The sequence below is a fragment of the Pleurodeles waltl genome, chromosome 4_2 (assembly GCF_031143425.1).
Source record: "Pleurodeles waltl isolate 20211129_DDA chromosome 4_2, aPleWal1.hap1.20221129, whole genome shotgun sequence".
Lineage (NCBI taxonomy): Eukaryota > Metazoa > Chordata > Amphibia > Caudata > Salamandridae > Pleurodeles > Pleurodeles waltl.
This window is the reverse complement of record NC_090443.1, coordinates 84,320,374-84,340,935: the sequence shown is the minus strand read 5'-3', so window position 1 is coordinate 84,340,935 and position 20,562 is coordinate 84,320,374.

The following is a 20,562-nucleotide window of genomic DNA, read 5'->3' as shown; positions in this document are numbered from 1 at the left end:
TTCCATCTCCACCCTCCTGCTTCCCCACCCCCCATACTGATGCCACCATTACTGTAGGTACCACATTCCCCCACCCCCCCACCAATCCCCTGAGGAGGCTATTGACCTATTGCAGACTATCTCTGTATGCCAGACTGCACTACTGAGCGCCATCTTGGGGTTTAGTGGACAGATGATAGTTTATCTGGATTGCATTCACAGTGCCATGTCTGGCCTACAGAGGACATTCAAGGGTTTAACCTCCTCATTGCCTGCAGCCACCCACCCATCCTAAATCCCTCTTCCTAGCCCTATCCAAAGCACATTCACACATTTGCATACACCCACTCAAACACACACAGCACATCAAGAAACACAAACATGCAGACACACCCACACACATTGCACAATGTACACAAAGGCCCACTCTCACCCATACAGCATACACCCAGTAAAAGACTCAAACCAAAATATACACATCAGACACTACCAGTCCATCACCTTGCTGACCACCCTACCCATTTCCCCATGGAAGAACTTTTTGCCCTGGCCCTGAACCTTTCAACCTCCCAACCTACTTACTACTTCCCCCTCCACTCTGTAAGATCATTAAGTTGCCTCCTCTCTGCCCAATTGATGCCCCTTCCAGAGGAAGTTGATTCTGGTAGTGCGAATAGGAGGCAAGTACTGGGCATGCATAAAGGCTTTGGACATCTCGTAATTTTGAGAGTCTTATCTCATTTACATTTTTAAAAAAAATGTGAGAATACCTTTGTCCTAGCCTTATGTTTGGCGTGTCTCCAATTGTTTACTGATGTGTTTGCCATGCACTTAGTCTTATTTGTGAGAAGTATGTTTTAGATATTTCTGGAATGCGTACATGTGGGATTGACATGTTACTGGGCACTTACACCAAAAACTGTGTTTCTGTTTTTATGATTGGAGAATGCATGTGTGTTTAACATAGGGTGTCAACAGTATGCATTACACAGAGAACTTTACATTTAAATGACATCTAAAGTTTGTCATAAGTTGCACAAACGGGGACATACGACCTTCTGACATGTTTGCATTTTAAAGATTGTTTTACATTCTGTGCACACCCTATAATGGATTTATTTAGTTCCTATTGGGTATACGATAGTTTAGGGAAAAGTATTGGACACACTTCAAGATGTCATTGATGTGATTTTTTGGGTAGGTGTCTATTAGTGCGTGTATTTATAACTATGACATGACAGACATGATCATTGCACTACTGCTTGCAAGTATTTGTTAAATGTGCTAATGCACACAGACAATTCTGAGGACAACAGGTAATCCAGTGACAATGGGTTTTATTTTCATCTTGGTCCAGTTCCAGGAGCAGCAACGGCAGGACTTGTACGATCAGATTCATGGCGGCAGAAAATGAGGAAAGGTGAGTTTTGTCCTTTTATCCCTTCAAATCCACCAACTGAAGGATGTGGAGGTTTAGCTGCATGAGATCCACAGCGTTTAAAGCTATTTTTGAAATATGTCTGTTTGGCAGACTGGTGCGAAATCCGAGTTGGGATAGCACATTATACCTTTATAGTACAATAAACTGTGTTCTGTGATTGCAATGCAATATACCTGACACAGTTAAAAATGCAATTAGTGTTGTGTTCTTCTGAAAAGTGCACTGCACGGCGATGGATGTACACCCCTTCCCAGAGTGCCCTAGCTGGATCCTTGGTACTGATTTTCGTCATGAGTGAACACTGATCCTGCGTGTGTGCCATGCCCAAGGCCTGACTCACAGTAATGCAATTCGGTTAAATCTAGAGGGTTGCACCAAGCACTACCCTTGTATAGCTAGAGGGCTAATATGCTTAGCTGGATTTAAGTGACAAGCACGGTAATGGCAGCATCCCATTTTCTGTTCAGAAGAATCAGTAATGAGAGCATGTCTTGTGTCACTGGAGTGGGGCCTACTTGTGCACTCATGTAAAGTTCTCTACCTGCGTATTTAACTCACCTTGGGACTGCGGGTTGCACAGAACACAATGCTGGTGGGAGGTACATAACATGGAGGCCTGCTCATCCCCTTTGGAAGCCCTGGGACTGGACAGATGAAGACTGCATTCCCAGACGGAAGGTGTATTGCTGACATTCCGGAGGGCTGGGGTGGAAGACACACCTTTAGGGAGAAATGCAGGGCATCCTCTGTGCATATCAAAAGGATATTAGATTCAAGGAAGTAGTAGTAGTATAATGAGGCCTATTCATGGACTCACCATAGTTATCTCTCATTGTAGAAAAGCACCCTTTTTGGCATGGTTAGTCCCCACGTTTTGCCTGGTTTTTAAAGTAACTTTGACAGTTAGTAAACTGGGTCCCTGCTAATCAGGTCCCCAGTGCCATCTCTTTCCCCAAAACTGCTCAGTTGTTTTTCACAATTAGCAAACTCTTTAGCTACCAGTTTAAGTCCCTAGTAAATGGTACCCCCCCTCCACTGCCTAGGGCCTGGAGGTATTAAGGAAGGTCTCTGAGGGCTGCAGCACCAGTTGTGTCACCTCCCGGGGACCCCTTACCAAACCCACACAGTGCTGCCATTGCAGTCTGCGTGTGTTAGTGCATGCTAAATTGAAAACACGACCTGTCACACACCCCTGTGTGCCTTATCACTGCATGTGCCAGGTGTAAGTCACCCCTAAAGCAGGGTGCATCAAGGCACATGTGAGATCATATCTGCATGAGCAGATATGCCCCTGCTATGTCTCTGTCGATTCTGAGACATAGTAAGTGAACATGGGAGCCATTTTTAAAACATGTGCTGGACACTGGTCATTACGAGTTCCCCCAGCTACATGATGGCTTCTGAGAATGTAGGGATGTTTGGTATCAAACATCTCAGAATAATACACCCTCACTGATCCCAGTGATGGATTTATTATTAACTACATGCAGAGGACAACTTAGAGCTGCCCCTGTAAACCTACCAACCACTAGTGTGCTGACTGACTGGTCCTGACCAGTTCAGCCACCACAGACCCATTTATGCTCCCTCTCCAAGGTTACAGCCAGCGCTCTCGAGGGCCAGAGACAAAAGCCTACACTAGGCGGAGGTGATACCACCCCACCCATACAGGATGGACATTCCTGGGCGGGAAGCTTCAAAGGCCTTGCCACCTTTGAAAAGCGACCCTGGTCTCTCCAAATGCGGTATATGACCAACCCCCATGTCCTGACCCTATTTTTGGAGTCAGCAGAGGCAGGAAAATTAGTTAAATTAGGAGGATTGTCCAATTCATACCAGCCCTACCCCTAATGTGGACAAGCTGAAGTGGACGCTACTTTTTAAATGTCTCCATCTTGCTTGGAAGGAATTAGGCCACTAGGGTTAGGGCTATGCCCCCTTCCCAGTAGAAGGGATCAAAGGAAGGGTGTAGTCACCCTTAAGGTGGTCAGCCCATTGGCTACCGCCTGGCACTCCCTGTAATGCCCCTAAATTGAGTATTTAGATGACACCCCGGAAACCCGAGAACTCAGATCCCTGCTGACCTGAAGGAACACACTTCAGAGACAAAGAAGACAAGAACTGAAGATCCTTGACTGTCTCAGCCCCAAGACTGCCTGTGGGTTTCGACAATTGTGAGAAAGACGCCTCATCCTCCAGCTGGTGGACCTTCCAAAAGCTCAGAAAGATTTCCAGCCTTCACCCTAGTACCAGGAACTCCCGTGTAGTAGCAGAGCTGCTCCCCTACATCCTTGCAAGCACCTCGGACTGTGAAAAAATAACTACTGCTGGACAGCACCACTGCACCGAGCCTCCCAGCCCATGTGGAAGTAGGCCAGTGGTGTCAACCTGGGTCCCAGTTATCCCCAAAAGAAAAGTCCATTGTGGGTTTCTCCACTACGACCTCCACACAGTTGCCTGCAGCCTTTGTGTGCAGGCCCCTCTTAACCGCAACCGGGGATGGTAACCACGACGGTCCACTGCACCTCTGCACCCGGACATCCCAGAACAAGAAGAAGAGGACCATTGGTGTCACTGCATCCCCCAGACTTGAGTCTTGAGCCCACTTGTTGGTCCGCTCAGACTGGTCCCCCAGTCCACACCTGCAGCCTGTTCTGTAGGCACCCCCTCTAATGCCAACAGTGACAGACACCCAACGGTCCAAGAAACCACTGCACCTGGATGGCCCAGAACAAGGAGAGAAGGACCACTGGAGTCCCTAATTCCCCACGCATTGCAAGACCTGATCCCACTTGGTGGCACCTGATGCTGTTTTGCATCCGGCCACCCCCATGACACTGAGGGTGTATTGTGGGTGCTGCTTTGGACCTTGCCCACTACTCACCTTAAACCCAGGAGATTGCTCTTGTAAGTCAATGTACACTACCTGCTTGCTGACTGTTTCCCCCCCATAGGTTAACATTGAAGAACTCAAAAATTGCACTAAGGCCATCATTATGACTTTGCCGGTCTTTTTCAAAGACTGCTGAAGCCACGGGCGCCATAAGACCACCCACCATATTATGGGCACTGCTGGATTTCCGGCACATTTTGGGCTGAAATCCAGCAGTAGTGGTGCTGGCGGGCGAAGGCACTGGAGCAGTTCCACCACCGGCGCTGCCCCACCAGAAGGATGACGATAATACGGCCTGGTGGTGTCCTGCTGGCAGGGCACTGCCAGAGGTGGAAGGGCCCGTTCCCTGCCGGACGACCTCCTCCCCGGACCAGGTAAGTCGATCATCTGACAGGCGAAGGGGTGGTGTGTGTGCGTGTGTGAGTGGGTGTTGTCTGTGTGTGTGCATGAATGTATGTATGTGTGGTTGTATGCGTGGATGGATGTAGAAGCGAGTGTGTGTATGAATGTAAGTGTGTATGCCTGTGTGAATGTGAGTATGAGTGTTGTGGTGAATGCGAGTATGAGTGTGTTGAATGCATGTATGGATGCATGTGAGTGAATGCGTGTATGTCAGTGTTGGTGAATGAGTGTATGCAGGCTGTGTGTGGGTGTCTGCGTGCATGTGCATGTATGAGGGGAGGGGGGTGGTCAGAGGGGGCAATCTACCTAAGGTGGGGTGGGGGAGTGGGTTTGGGGGTGGCTTGTGCTTGCGGGGGTGTACTGCTATTTGATGGAGTTTGTTTTGACCAATGACTTTGTGTTTCACCACTGCGCATATTAGTTGCTCAATGTTCACCAGTAGCACATGGTATGTTTTGTTCAGTTTAGCCGCCTATGGGCTTTGACATTGCATTAGCCATTACATTCTGTATTCTGCCTATTGGCTTTGACATGCTGTATCCAGTCTAGCCGCCTATTGGCTTTGACATTGCATGCCTATTGACTTTGACATGATGTATTCAGTTTAGCTGCCTATTGACTTTGACATGCTATTAGATATTCTGCCTATTGGCTTTGACATGATATCATATATTATTCAGCTCCGCTGCCTATTGGCTTTGACATGATATCATATGTTACACTTTGTATTCAGCTCCGCTGCCTATTGGCTTTGACATGATATTATACATTGCATTTCATATTCAGCTCCGCTGCCTATTGGCTTTGACATGATATTATACATTGCATTTTGTATTCAGCTCGGCTGCCTATGGGCTTTGACATGATATAAGACATTGCATTTTGTATTCAGCTTAGATGCCTATTGGCTTTGACATGACACTAGACATTGCATTTGATATTTAGGTTAGCTGCCTATTGCCTTTAACATGACATTGCATTTGATATTTAGGTTAGCTGCCCATTGCCTTTAACGTGGAGTTAGACATTGCAGTTGAGAATCCAAGCTGTATTTTTCCAAGCTGTGTTTTTGCACCAGAGAACCAAGATGTTTTTCTCACAGTAGACTAGACATGATAAGAGAGAGTACATGGGTGTTGTTTTTCCTTCGCTTGAGCTTGGGAACAGGAGTAGTCTTGGAGACCTGGCCAGTCTCCAAAAGGCTTGCTCAGTTTCCCAGGTCTGAGAGGAGGGGGCACACCTTTGTAACAAATGTAACAGGCTGCAGAGAGTCAGATTCGAATCTGCCGGACCTCGTGCTGGAGCTTGGCGCCAGCTGCCAGCATCCCGTGTGGGTAGATGAAACTCTTTCTCGCGGCTGACAGGGGTCATCAGCTTGCAGACCTTAGAAAGATGTAGCTGTAAATAGTTCCTACACGGTGAAGTATTTGTTTTGCTTTGCATTCAATATCTTATAAATATAACCTGCTGTGTATATTGCAAACTGATATATTTTGTTTGATTAACGCGGACTGGAAAGCTACTAATTCGTCATTCATATAACAACAATAAAAGTCTTCTTTGACCTCAGAAGTGCATTTCTGTTGTGTTATGTTAGTGCTTAGAAACTAAATAAGAGGAAAGCACTACAATTGGTACCAGGAGTGGGGTCGGTCATTAAGAGGTGATTAAGAAGGGGTTTGACGAGTTAGTAGATTTCTAAGTGCACACTTTAAAAGTGTAATTGTTTTTTTGTTGTTTGGAGAGTTACAGAAATTGTTTTCTGTTTGGAGAATCACAGTAGCACGGCAGACCATGTCATGTGTTGTTAAACTGCCTGATGGTGCTAAGAAAAACTGTGAATTGTTTTCTGTTTGGGGAATTACAGAAGAAAATGCATGTGTAGCTAAAATGCCTGATGTAGAAAACGTGTGTTTTGGAAGTAATGATGACAGAAAGGTCTGGATACCTTTATCTGCTTACAGAGAAAAGCAGGAGAAATGTAGGAAGTTGGAACATGAAAATAGGAATTTACGTGAGCAAATTAGCCCGACTGAAAGTTATAAAAAGGCTGTTTTTGAAGAATCTTTCTTTTCCTATTCCAGTAATGAGGGGGTTAAGACAGCTCCGAGCTGCACTGAGTTTTCGTGTGAGCCAGGGTTTTTGGCAGACAAAATGCATTCCTTAACTGATAACATGGACGAGAAAGACCGGAATGTGATTTACGAGTTACCGTTGCAAAATGCACAAGTAAAACGAAGGATTTTAGAGCAAGACACCCCGAGTTTCATTAGCTTGTTTGATTTTTGGAAAAAGAATAGCCCTCATTTGAGAGAAATCCTAACACTTTTGTATATGGTCACTGTGAAAAATTATATGCAGCTGCGCGCTTGTGATTTGGCAAATGAAATAATGCAGACTTTAGGTTTTTGCGCAGTGCAAGAAGGAAATACTTATGTACATTTAAATCAAGAACAAGGAAAGAAAATAGTGCCCCTAGCTAGAATCATACAATGGATCTGGTACTTGCAAGACAGGGCTAGAGTACCACAGGTAAAAGAATTACCGGTGAAATTGTGTGCACCATTTGAATTCGTGTCCACTGAAGATAAAAAGCATGTTTGTTTTACTAATGATTCATTGACTGAAATGTTGTTTTCTGGCACAGTAGAAGGAACAGCGTTGTATAATGTGTGTCAGATTTTAAAGCAAGAGCTACGTGAGATGTGTCATTTTTGCGCTGATTTTTGGTTCTTTGATAATGTTTTAGCCACATGGCTTGTACCTAACTGGTTCAATTACCTTGCAGATGTTAATGAGAAAAATTCAGAGAGAGAAGTGTACACCCAGAATTCTGCCTTAGTGGGGATGGCTAAGTGGGTGCCCCAGAAATGTGAACAGCTGAGAGAAAAAGCCACTTACAGGTGGGCAGAGATGAGAGAGATGCACATTCCCCTAGATTTGATAAAAACTGTGCAGCACGCACAAAAGCAATCTGTCATGCAAGCAGTCACAGAGCAGTTGGGGAGAGGAAAGTTACCAGAACAGAAATGGCAAATTGATCAGGTTTTAGGGAGAGTGATTGCTGCAAATTACCAAGGAAAAATCGAAATTATGCTGATACCTAGAAAAGAATCTGATTCATTCATACAAATTGGAGACAGAATGGCCCAAATTGGCAAAAGTGCAGTGAATGGAGGTTTGTTAAAGAAGGAGTCTGCCCCAGCCCTTCTGACAGTGCAAGAAAAGGGAAGCTGTGGCGCAGCAGATAAAAACCTCAGTACTGATGTGTGGGCTGAAGCCCCAAGTGATCCTCCAGAACCTGCAGAAAATATAACAAAGGGCCCCAAAAACGTCCTGCTGATTATAAAACAGGGAAAGAAAGAGGAAGGGTGCAGTTTAAATGAAAAATGTTATTTGCAAGAAAAGTCATACTTGTTTCTTTTGCAGATCCTACCACGTTTCGCCACTGTCCCTGAGTGTGCTGTGTGGTCCCCCTTCCGGTGTGTGCGTGTGGGGTCGGGGAAGGGACCGAATCCCCAACCTGAACCTGGCTGAGTAAAGTGCCAGCACCATGGATCCATTTTGCGCAAACTGTGCCTTCAGTTCAAGTTCAACTTGTTTGATTGCATTCTTCCAATGGAACTAAGCTGTGTTTTTTTTTTTTTCCCCTTCTCGTATGGAACTCTGACTTTTGCTTACCTTCCAGCAAACCTTTCAAGTGGACCGTGCACCTTTACATGAGCAGAACTCATGCCACATCAAATTGCTAACACTGTTGAATTAGAGACTCATTCAGAGTATAAAAATTGCCCAGTCTTTTCTATGTAGATGTATCTGATGTGAAAGGTTATGAAATCAATGTGTTAATTCACTTCTATTGCTTTACAGGGATTGCTTTGATCATAATGTTTTTTTGTTTGTGCTGATGTTTTTTGTTTTTGTTTGAAACAAGAGATATGTGAAACAAAAATTCATTGGTCAAAGGGCGGAATGTACTGCTATTTGATGGAGTTTGTTTTGACCAATGACTTTGTGTTTCACCACTGCGCATATTAGTTGCTCAATGTTCACCAGTAGCACATGGTATGTTTTGTTCAGTTTAGCCGCCTATGGGCTTTGACATTGCATTAGCCATTACATTCTGTATTCTGCCTATTGGCTTTGACATGCTGTATCCAGTCTAGCCGCCTATTGGCTTTGACATTGCATGCCTATTGACTTTGACATGATGTATTCAGTTTAGCTGCCTATTGACTTTGACATGCTATTAGATATTCTGCCTATTGGCTTTGACATGATATCATATATTATTCAGCTCCGCTGCCTATTGGCTTTGACATGATATCATATGTTACACTTTGTATTCAGCTCCGCTGCCTATTGGCTTTGACATGATATTATACATTGCATTTCATATTCAGCTCCGCTGCCTATTGGCTTTGACATGATATTATACATTGCATTTTGTATTCAGCTCAGCTGCCTATGGGCTTTGACATGATATAAGACATTGCATTTTGTATTCAGCTTAGATGCCTATTGGCTTTGACATGACACTAGACATTGCATTTGATATTTAGGTTAGCTGCCTATTGCCTTTAACATGACATTGCATTTGATATTTAGGTTAGCTGCCCATTGCCTTTAACGTGGAGTTAGACATTGCAGTTGAGAATCCAAGCTGTATTTTTCCAAGCTGTGTTTTTGCACCAGAGAACCAAGATGTTTTTCTCACAGTAGACTAGACATGATAAGAGAGAGTACATGGGTGTTGTTTTTCCTTCGCTTGAGCTTGGGAACAGGAGTAGTCTTGGAGACCTGGCCAGTCTCCAAAAGGCTTGCTCAGTTTCCCAGGTCTGAGAGGAGGGGGCACACCTTTGTAACAAATGTAACAGGCTGCAGAGAGTCAGATTCGAATCTGCCGGACCTCGTGCTGGAGCTTGGCGCCAGCTGCCAGCATCCCGTGTGGGTAGATGAAACTCTTTCTCGCGGCTGACAGGGGTCATCAGCTTGCAGACCTTAGAAAGATGTAGCTGTAAATAGTTCCTACACGGTGAAGTATTTGTTTTGCTTTGCATTCAATATCTTATAAATATAACCTGCTGTGTATATTGCAAACTGATATATTTTGTTTGATTAACGCGGACTGGAAAGCTACTAATTCGTCATTCATATAACAACAATAAAAGTCTTCTTTGACCTCAGAAGTGCATTTCTGTTGTGTTATGTTAGTGCTTAGAAACTAAATAAGAGGAAAGCACTACAGGGGGTGGGGGTGTCTTCTGCCAGTGACAGTGTAGAGATTCCCTGTCACCAGCAGCCTTTACGCCAGGGTTTTCGTGGCAGTGCTACCGCAATGGAAACCCTGGTGGAAAGGTGGCTCCTTATACCGCCGGCAGTCTTCTTGGACTGTTGGGTCGGAGATGCTCATCTCTGGCCCAGCGGGTCCGACCACCCTTGCAGTATGAGTGGAGATGTGGCTGGTTGGCAGACCAACCCACCACACTCATAATGTGGTGGTCTTCACCACCAGCCTGTAGGTGGTGAAACCGCCACCGTGGCCCTAGAAGTCAGTAGACCGCCAGGGTCATAATAAGGGCCTATGTGTCCATTCTTGCAAGTGAAAAGTATTTATGCTTGAGAACGTGCTTACCTTATAATGAAGTTCTTGGTTTCAAAGTGTGTGTGTGTGTGTATATATATATATATATATATATATATATATATATATATATATATATATAAAGAAGTGTTATGTTTCTAAATTAGTCTCAGATTTATTCTTTGAGTGTGTGTCTCATTTATTGCCTCTGTGAGTACAAGTGCTTAACACAACTCTCTGATAAGCATAACTGCTCGCCCATACTATCACACAAATAGAGCTTTGGCACTATCTACTTAGGCTCTGCAAACCAATTAGGGATCCACTGGACTCTCTGGACAGTGTACTTCTTTTTAGTGACCATATAAAGACAGCTTCCTATACTAATTTCTTAGAAATCACAATGTCTTTGCTTTGCACTTTCGTACATTGCACACTTTTTTCTTTCATGCCATTGTTTTGAAACACACTGTAATGTCACTTGTTGTGCACCCACTTCCCTGAGATTCTGTCTGTACATTCTCCGACTGCTCAGTGGGCACAACAAGTGCCAGGTGTTGTTTTCTGTCTGTCTATCAATCGTTCCCAGGCTCCTATAGACATACACAGTAGCTTTTCACTGTATCAAGCTAACGTTATAAATTAGGTCCCACTGTGTTTATTTTTTAGAGAGGAGGATTGTAGCATAGTTGACTTGTCTATGGAACAGATGCCCTCCAGGCCATGCAGCCTGTGTAAACTGGGTTTACTGTCCCCTATGAGTACTGCTTGACAACGCAAACAGAGGTTTGGGGTTCTCCACTCCCAAACATCACAAATAATATTGGATGTCCTGTGCATACACTTACAGGGTAGGCTCAGGTTGCTTGATTTGAATTATGGTAGCACTATTTGTGTTACAAAGTTTTTTAACTGCTATAATGATTTTAATAATTATTAGCAGTATTGTAATCACAGCTAATTTGCTTTATAATAGACTACATTAGTTGCAATAAATATATTGTGTACTTTCATTGTGTCTTTTTTTACTGTTGCTATGGATTTGTATGACTGAGATAATGTATGAAAAGGACAGACCTGTTTTTCCACTGTTCCCTGACAGGGGCTAGAGTGTTGTGCGTTTTGGGTTGCCAAACTTACTTGTCACTCTGTAAGGTTAGGAGGGCAAATAAGGCACTGGGAGCTATTTCAGGTATTTTGGTATGACAGTACTGATTTGGCAGAAGTAGCGCAGCCCCTGCATTCTGACATTCTGTTGTCCCAAGCCACAGTTCTGCAAAAGCAGATTCCCCGAGACAGTAGGACCTAGGTTTACTGTCAGGGAGATGGTGGGACTGATAAGGTTAAAAGTACCAAGGAATCTCAATAGTGAGGAAGGCTTGGCCCTTTTCAATTTTATGCAGCATATTTCAGTGTAGGCTAACAGCCAAGTACGGTTCCTAGCTACTCCCTTGGCCTGTGTTGTGGGTCATACATAATTTGCGACATTCCTGTTGTGGTAGACTGTCCCTTTGACAAAGGGCTGTGCAGATGAGCACTCTCAAAAGCTGACACCTCACACACAAATTTCAAAGACGGACAATAATTCACATAAGTATGAATTTGGACTATAGGTGGTAGCTTGAGTGCCATACTTGGTTGGGCAGCACTTTCTCATCAGGCGTAGGAATATTACTGAGATTTCTTGCTGCTTGAGCCAGGACTAGGGATTAAGGACTGCTATCCCAGCAGCTGGGTTAAAGGCCATCAACCAAGAACGCTTGCCCTGTGCCTGGAGTACCAGCTTTCCCCCTGCCGAATCAGTCTTTCCTGTGAAGGGGAGGAGCAAGGCCCAGCATGGATCAGTGGATTCCAGTGAGCAGAGTGCCAGGTACCCAAGACTCGTTTGCCCTCTTGCAAAGGTCAGCAACCCCTTTCTGATGGATACAACTACCTGTGGATTCCTCACCTAATGAATACTCCCATGGCGCCAGCATTCGACGGAAATCTTCTTACTAGTCTCTGCACGTCGACGAGGACGTCACTCTAGCCCACGCGACGCCGTCTGACGTCATACAGGCAATAAGAGGTCCTCGACGACGTGCGGACGTCAGTTCCCTTTTTTCCGTGCATTCGAAACGGTTATCTTCGAGGGAGCAACTGTTACTTTTGTGGTTACAGTGTATTTTTGCTGCGTAGTCTTTCGCTGTGGTAATAATGTCGCAGAGAAAGTCTGGATTCAAGCCTTGTCGTGAGTGTGGAGGCAAGATGTCGGTGACGGATCCTCATTCCGATTGCCTTTGGTGTTTGAGCTCCGACCATGACGTCTCGACTTGTGATTCATGCCAGCACATGAATCCAAAGGCCCTCAAAGAACGTGAGGCGAAGCTGTTTATGGCGAAATCGAAGGAGAAGCATCACAAGAAGTCTTCTTCTCCAAGACATCGGCGTCATCGAGACTCCCGGTGCCGTAGAGAATCTCGGCGTCATTCGAAGGAGACTCGTTCCAGGTCTTCGGATCGGCGCCGAAGGACATGGGAGATCAGTCCCACGGTTACGCCGCATCCTTCGACGCCGTTGCCCTCTCCGGCGTCTCCAACTTCACCTGGACAGGCGTCGGTGATTGAGGTTTTGGAGCCTCAGGTGTTTTCTCCGGCGTTGCAGACGTCGAGGCCGGCGTCGGGGTCGCCTCCGAGACAGGCACCCCAGTATCCGGCTTTTCCCACCCCTGGAGCCGATAGTTCCGCATTCTTGAATGCGATGTATGCCATCTCCAAACAGATGGCTCCAGGGGGTGCTCCGGCTGGGCCTTTGGCCTTTTCATTGGGTGATCCTGCGCCTCTTCGGCCGGCACCCTTTATGCCCTTTCTCCCTTTTGGGAACGTGGGCTCGGCGCCAGTGTCGGCGCCGGTGGCCGCTCTGGTGGCTTCAGAAGGATTGGCCCCGGGGATTTCCATCCCGTCGACGTCGGGATTTCGGCCTGTGACTCCGGTGGGTCCATCTGCTTCAGCTCCTCTTTCGTCGGCGCCGAAGTTACCTGTGGCGCCGGACGCGGCGTCGGTGGCTTCTGAAGATCGGCGCCGATCTTCGACTTCGGCGGAGGCATTGTCGACTCCGCGTATTGAACAACGACTTCATTCGAGGAGACGTGCTCTCCGTGTATTAGAGGAGCAGGAGTACCAACGAGCCCTGGAGGAAGGAGAGCTAGAGGACTCGGGTGATGGGCTGCGTGGTCTGGAGTCGGCCAGTGGGCTGGACACTTCCCCTGAGTGGGATCTTTCGTCCCCGGGAGAATACACTGAGGAGGCTGCTTCCTTTCATGCAGTGGTACGGAAGGCAGCTAGTTTTTTGGACCTGCCTTTGCCGGTGGTGGAGGCTAAACAAAACCTTTTAACAGAGGTGCTACATCCGGCCTCAGCTGCGGCGGAGCCTCTTTTGCCATTTAATGACGCTCTGCTGGATCCGGTGTTAGAGGTGTGGAAGAGGCCGGCATCTTCCCCAGCAGTTCACAGAGCCGTGGCCAGGAGGTATCGGGCGGCTCCGACTGACCCTGGTTTTCTGTCTAGGCACCCTACGCCGGAGAGCTTGGTGGTGCAGGCCTCCTGTTCATCCAGGTCAGCGCCTGGTTCTTTCCCGACGGTGCCTGGGGACAAAGATTCTAAGAAACTAGAGGCGCAGTCGAAGAAGATTTTTTCGTCCTGCAGTCTGGCGTTAAAAGCCACCAATGCAACCTGTATCCTGGGGAGGTATATTCATGCTCTGATGGATGACATTTCTTCATCATTTACAGAGCTTCCCCAGGGTCTTTTGGATCTTGTTTCAAATGCCCAGGCTGCTGCGACCCAGATTATCCAGACGGGACTGGATACCACCGACTCGGTAGCCAGAGCAATGGGCACAACTGTGGTGGCAAGGAGACAGGCCTGGCTCCGTAACTCGGGCTTTTCTGCGGATGTACAGTCCACATTGTTGGATCTCCCGTTTGATGGGGACAAACTGTTTGGAGCCAAGGCTGATTCGGCCTTGGAACGTTTTAAGGAAAGCAGGGCCACGGCTAAGTCGTTAGGGCTCCAAGCTCCTTCTTCCACGGCCTCTTCCAGATTTTTCAGGAGGTTTCGTGGATTTGGGCGTGGCTCTTCCTCCTCTTCCTTTCGGGAAAGATATCAGCAACCTGCCTCTTCCCATCCCTATAGATCTTTTAGGGGGAGAGGTAGGGTCCGCACCAGAGGAGCCTCTCAGCAGCACTCTGCCTCTTCCTCATCCTCTGGCGGGGTGCAGCAGGGGAAGCAGCCTTAGGCTTCCACCATTTCCCACTCACTCCTCTCCTGTAGGGGGAAGATTACAGCATTTTCTCACCAAATGGAAGACTGTTACAACGGACACTTGGGTTCTCAGTATTGTGGGAAAAGGCTACACCCTTCCCTTTCGGGAGTTCCCACCCCTCATCCCGCCCCGTCCTTCTTATTGTTCAGAAGAACACCTCCGGTTGCTAGAACAGGAGGTACAAGCCCTCCTTTCAAAGGGCGCGGTGGAGTTGGTCCCAGAGCAGGAAAGGGGTCGAGGATGTTACTCAAGGTATTTCCTGATTCCCAAGAAGGATGGTCGTTTGAGACCAATCCTGGACCTGAGGATCTTGAATTGGTTCCTCAAGCAGGAAAAGTTCAAGATGCTGACCCTAGCACAGGTGCTCTTGGCGTTGAACAAGGAAGACTGGATGGTGTCTGTCGACTTGCAGGATGCTTACTTTCATATTCCGATACTCAAGTCACACAGGAAGTATCTCCGGTTTGTGGTGGGATCGCAGCACTATCAGTTTGCGGTCCTTCCGTTTGGTCTTACTTCAGCACCTCGAGTCTTCACGAAGGTGATGTCGGTGGTTGCGGCAGAGCTCAGAAGGAAGGGGATAGCAGTATTCCCTTACTTGGACGACTGGTTGATCAAAGCCAAGTCCCCGGAGCTTGTGTCGCATCATCTGCAGTCAACAACCCAGTTGTTGTTCGACCTGGGTTTTTCGGTGAACGAGCCCAAATCTCACCTAGAGCCCTCTCAGCGCCTCCTGTTCATAGGGGCAGTACTGGATACAACATTGGGTCGGGCCTTTCCTCCGCCTCAGCGGATTCAAGATATTCAGGATTTGGTTCCAATGTTTCGAAATGGAGCGGTAGTTCCAGTCCTCAAGGTCCTTCGTCTGCTCGGTCTGTTTGCCTCCTGCATTCTGTTGGTCACGCATGCTCGCTGGCACATGAGGGCTCTTCAGTGGTGCCTCCGAAGGCAGTGGTCTCAACACAAAGGGGATCTAGAGAGTACTGTCAAGATCTCCAGAGATGCTGCTGTGGATTTGAAGTGGTGGATTGCAAGCAACACTCTTTCACAAGGAAAGCCGTTCCAGCAATCGCCACCAGTGGCCACAGTCATAACGGATGCTTCCACTCTAGGGTGGGGAGCTCATCTGGGGGATCTGGAGATCAAAGGTCTTTGGTCTCCAGAGGAACAGATGTTTCACATCAATCTGTTAGAGTTACGGGCTGTACGTCTGGCTCTCAAGGCCTTCCTCCCTTCCCTTCGTGGTCAGTCGGTACAGGTCCTAACGGACAATACTACCACGATGTGGTACATAAACAAGCAGGGAGGAGTGGGGTCGTACCTTCTCTGCAGAGAAGCTTTTCGACTATGGTCCTGGGCAAAGGACCATCAGATTTGCTTGATAGCAAACCATCTGGCCGGAGTCTTGAACGTGCGTGCGGACAGTCTCAGTTGCCAATTCTCGGCAGACCACGAGTGGTGTCTCCATCCAGATCAAGTCCGTTTAATCTTCCAGAGGTGGGGGTTTCCTCGGTCAGATCTGTTTGCCACTCGAGAGAACGCGCATTGTCCGTTATTCTGCAGCCTCCAGTATCCGATGCAGGGAGCGTTGGGGGACGCGTTTCAAATAACCTGGTGCGGCCAGTTGCTTTACGCGTTTCCTCCCATACCCTTGATTCCTCGAGTATTGAGGAAGATTCGCCAGGACCGGGCTCTAGTCATCCTAATAGCTCCGGATTGGCCAAGAAGGGTATGGTACTCCGACCTTCTCCAACTCTCAATGTGCCCTACGCTCCGTCTCCCTTTCAGGGCAGACCTCCTCTCGCAGTCGCAGGGGCAGGTTCTACACCCCAACCTCCAGGGTCTGCACCTACATGCCTGGAGATTGAACGGGGCAACCTGAGTTCCTTCTCTCTCCCACCTGAGGTAGTGGATGTTATATTAGCGGCCAGGCGACACTCCACTAAATCTATGTACGCTAATAGATGGTCTAAATTTGTTGCGTGGTGTGGAGAGAGGCAGATTGATCCTTTGCATGCTCATCTATCGGACGTTTTGTCTTTTGCTCTGTCTCTAGCGCAGAAAGGTTGTGCAGTGGCTACCATTAAGGGTTATTTATCGGCCTTGTCAGCCTTCATATGTCTTCCAGACCAACCATCTTTACTTAAATCCCCTATTGTTATCAGATTCTTGAAAGGTCTTCTAAATAAATATCCTCCAAAGCCATTCGTTATGCCGCAATGGGATTTGTCCTTGGTCCTGACTTTCCTTATGGGGTCCCCTTTTGAACCTATGCATTCTTGCCCCTTAAGGTATTTGGTTTTAAAAACAGTCTTCCTGATAGCTATAACATCAGCAAGGAGAGTGAGTGAGTTGCAGGCCTTATCAGTAAAGCCCCCTTATACAACTTTTTATGGGGATAAGGTGGTGTTGAGGACCAAGGCTGCTTTCCTCCCGAAGGTTGTTTCACCCTTCCATTTGGCTCAGGCAATTACTTTGTCCACGTTCTATCCTCCGCCTCATCCTTCCAAAGAGGAAGAAAGACTGCACCGTCTGGACCCAAAGAGGGCGTTGAGCTTCTTTATTGATAGAACAAAGGATTTCAGGCTGGAGGATCAGCTGTTTATTGGATACGTGGGCAAGAGGAGAGGAAAGGCAGTCCACAAGAGAACACTATCCAGGTGGGTTGTTCTTTGCATTAAAATATGTTACGCTTTGGCAAAGAAGGATCCTCCTGAGGGCATTAGAGCTCATTCCACCAGAGCTAAATCGGCCACTTCGGCCTTGGCCAGAGGTGTTCCTGTGGTCGACATCTGCAAGGCTGCAACTTGGTCGTCCCTTCACACTTTTGCAAAACATTACTGTTTGGATTCTGAGGTTAGAAGGGATGGCCATTTTGCACGGTCAGTGCTGCAGGATTTCTTGGTTTGACCATTTCGGCACCCACCGCCGGGAGTGGTACTGCTTTGGGACTCTATTCATTAGGTGAGGAATCCACAGGTAGTTGTATCCATCAGAAGAACGAGTTACTTACCTTCGGTAACGACTTTTCTGGTGGATACATTAGCTACCTGTGGATTCCTCACGGTCCCACCCGCCTCCCCGTTGCCTTTCTGGTCTTACCAAGTAATCCTTGAGTGCGCTCCTCTTGGTCTTCGAGGGTGCAATAGATGTTGTGTATAATATATTTATATATGTATATATGTATATATCTTTGTGTATATACTTGATGTGTATATATATATTTTTTTAAAAAGAGAGAGTTATATATATATATATATAAAAAAGATTTACAGTTATTCATGCAATGTTGTGTATTTTTACAATGTAATGGGATGTTGCCTTGCTCTTTCATTGCATTGCCTGGTTGTTCTCATGCACGTAAAAAATTATTGGTACTGACGTCCGCACGTCGTCGAGGACCTCTTATTGCCTGTATGACGTCAGACGGCGTCGCGTGGGCTAGAGTGACGTCCTCGTCGACGTGCAGAGACTAGTAAGAAGATTTCCGTCAAATGCTGGCGCCATGGGAGTATTCATTAAGTGAGGAATCCACAGGTAGCTAATGTATCCACCAGAAAAGTCGTTACCGAAGGTAAGTAACTCGTTCGTTGGGGCTGCTGTGAAGGTGCAGGCCATCCACCAGTGTAAAAGATCTCACTGGAGCCAGTGTCAGTGACATCCACCTTCCCCAAACTCGTGCCAGGAGGAGTCCACTAGATACACCGGGACATCACAGTTTCAAGGGTCCCCACGACCAGCAGAGACTCAGGAACAAGTCCAGAAACTGCCTGCAGAAAAGCAGCTGCTTTACAAACATACCTGCATGAACTGCAAAGCAGCTGCTGCACCCAGAAACAGTCACCATCTGAGGACACTTCAGCATGCAGACCACAGTGCAAGCTACTCTTTAAGGCATCAGGAAGAGAAGCTCCCCAGCTCATGGACTCTTTCAAAGGTTGTGATTGGGGTAAGGTAGGAGCAGCGCCACAGGCCCATGTAAGACTTTTTGAGATCATGTGATTTATCACCTGGAGAGCTTAAAACCTTCAAGGACAAAGACTTTGATGTGCATTGTAAGAACAGACAGCACCTGGGGTCACCTAAAATTCAGCAGAGTATAGCATGTATTGAAGCTTGGGCAATTGATTTATATATTAAAAGGATGACCCCCCAATGTTTTCAGTAATATTAATAATTAATAAACATTCCACCCACTACTTTACACAATATAGCAAACACAAAATGAGGTCTGACACTCGGGCCCTCATTACAACCCTGGCGGTCGGTGTTAAAGTGGCGGTAATACCCTCAACAGGCCGGCGGTAAACAAAATGGAATTTGGACCCTGGCGGTTAGCGCCATCCAACACCGCCACTTTAACACATCGACCATGGGTGGTAATATCCGCTGGGCTGGAGACTTTGGTCTTCAGCACGGCGGCCGTCACATTCCCACCCTCAGGATTAGACCCGGCTTACAGCCTTGGTTTTCGTGGTTTTTGCACCACCACAAAAACCAAGGCGGTAGGCACTATAAGTGCCACTGAATTCCTTCCCTGGCACTGATAGGGGTCTTCCCCAGCCCCACCCCCTCCCCAGAGTCCTCCCCAACCCTCTCCCACCTGCTCCTGCCCCCGCACATATACACACCCACACGTGCACCCATATACACACATGCACACGCATACCCACCTCCACCCACGCATGCACACATACATACCCACACATCAGAACACACGCCAACATACCTTATCACACACATGCATCCACAATGCACAACACTCACAATCACTCATTCACGCTTGCACCCAACGCGACTCACACCTGCATGCACGCAAACCAAAACATACACACCACCCCCCCCCCATAAGCACAAGACCCCCTACCCCCCCTCTCCGGTTGGAGAACCCGACTTACCTGCTTGCAGGGGATCCTCCGGCTGGAGACCGTCTGCGGCGCTGCAGTCAGCAGCAGCGTTGGCCAGCAAAACATCGCCAGGCCGTATATTTGCTCATGATACGGTCGGCGGTGTTTTGCTGGCGTAGCGGTGCTGCTGTCATCAGCGCCGCCTTAGCGCCGTCCGCCACCATGACAGGTGGTGGTGTTCTGCCAGATTTCTGGCGGAATACCGTCGGCGGTCTTGATACGCGTTGCCGGCTGGTAGCCACAGCGGCAGCATGTTGGTGGCCGTCACCGTGGTGGTAGGCGGTCAATACCGCCAATGTTGTAATGAGGGCCTTAATCAGTTACCCCCCCCCCCAAAATGAATGGCAGTGTAGGTAGCAAAGCACCAAAGTTGAGGGGGTTCTTGTGAAGTAAAAACCAGGAAGGCAGCCCAGCGGTAGAAACTACGACGAATACCTTAGTCTAACTGATTTGAAGGGATCCTGAACACATTCCATAGTATTACTCAGCACATGACCATGTAAAACCTATACCACCATGTCTGGACCACAGGATCTCAGGTTTGATAATGTATGGTGGCAGCCATCCTAGCCACCCACTCACTTCTGGGGGACAACAGTAGCCCATCTAGTTTTCACCTTCTGGAAGCCCCTCTCACTCCTAAAGAAAACTCAGATCGAAGCAGCCGTTCCTGGAGCCATCACATATTTGCATGCAAATGTAACAACAAATGGCCTTTAAGTGATAAATGAGCCACAAATATTTTTTTATGACCTGCTATTTTTGAATGAGTGGTTAAAGATTTCATGGAAATGCACATGCGATTCACTTATTTTTTCATCAATACTGCCAAAAGGTTATAAGAGGTCCTAAGTGGTAAAATCATAATCATAGAGAAAAGCAACCATATAATATGCCACTTCAAGTAAAAACTGGATGAAATTATAAAGAAAACAAAGAGTTTCTGACAACGGAAGATCACAAAACTGCAAAAGGAAACTTAAAAAAATGTAGCTGGGAGAAAGGTGTATCCTTATACCTGTAAGAAGTATCACCTAAGCCAGCAGGAATCTAC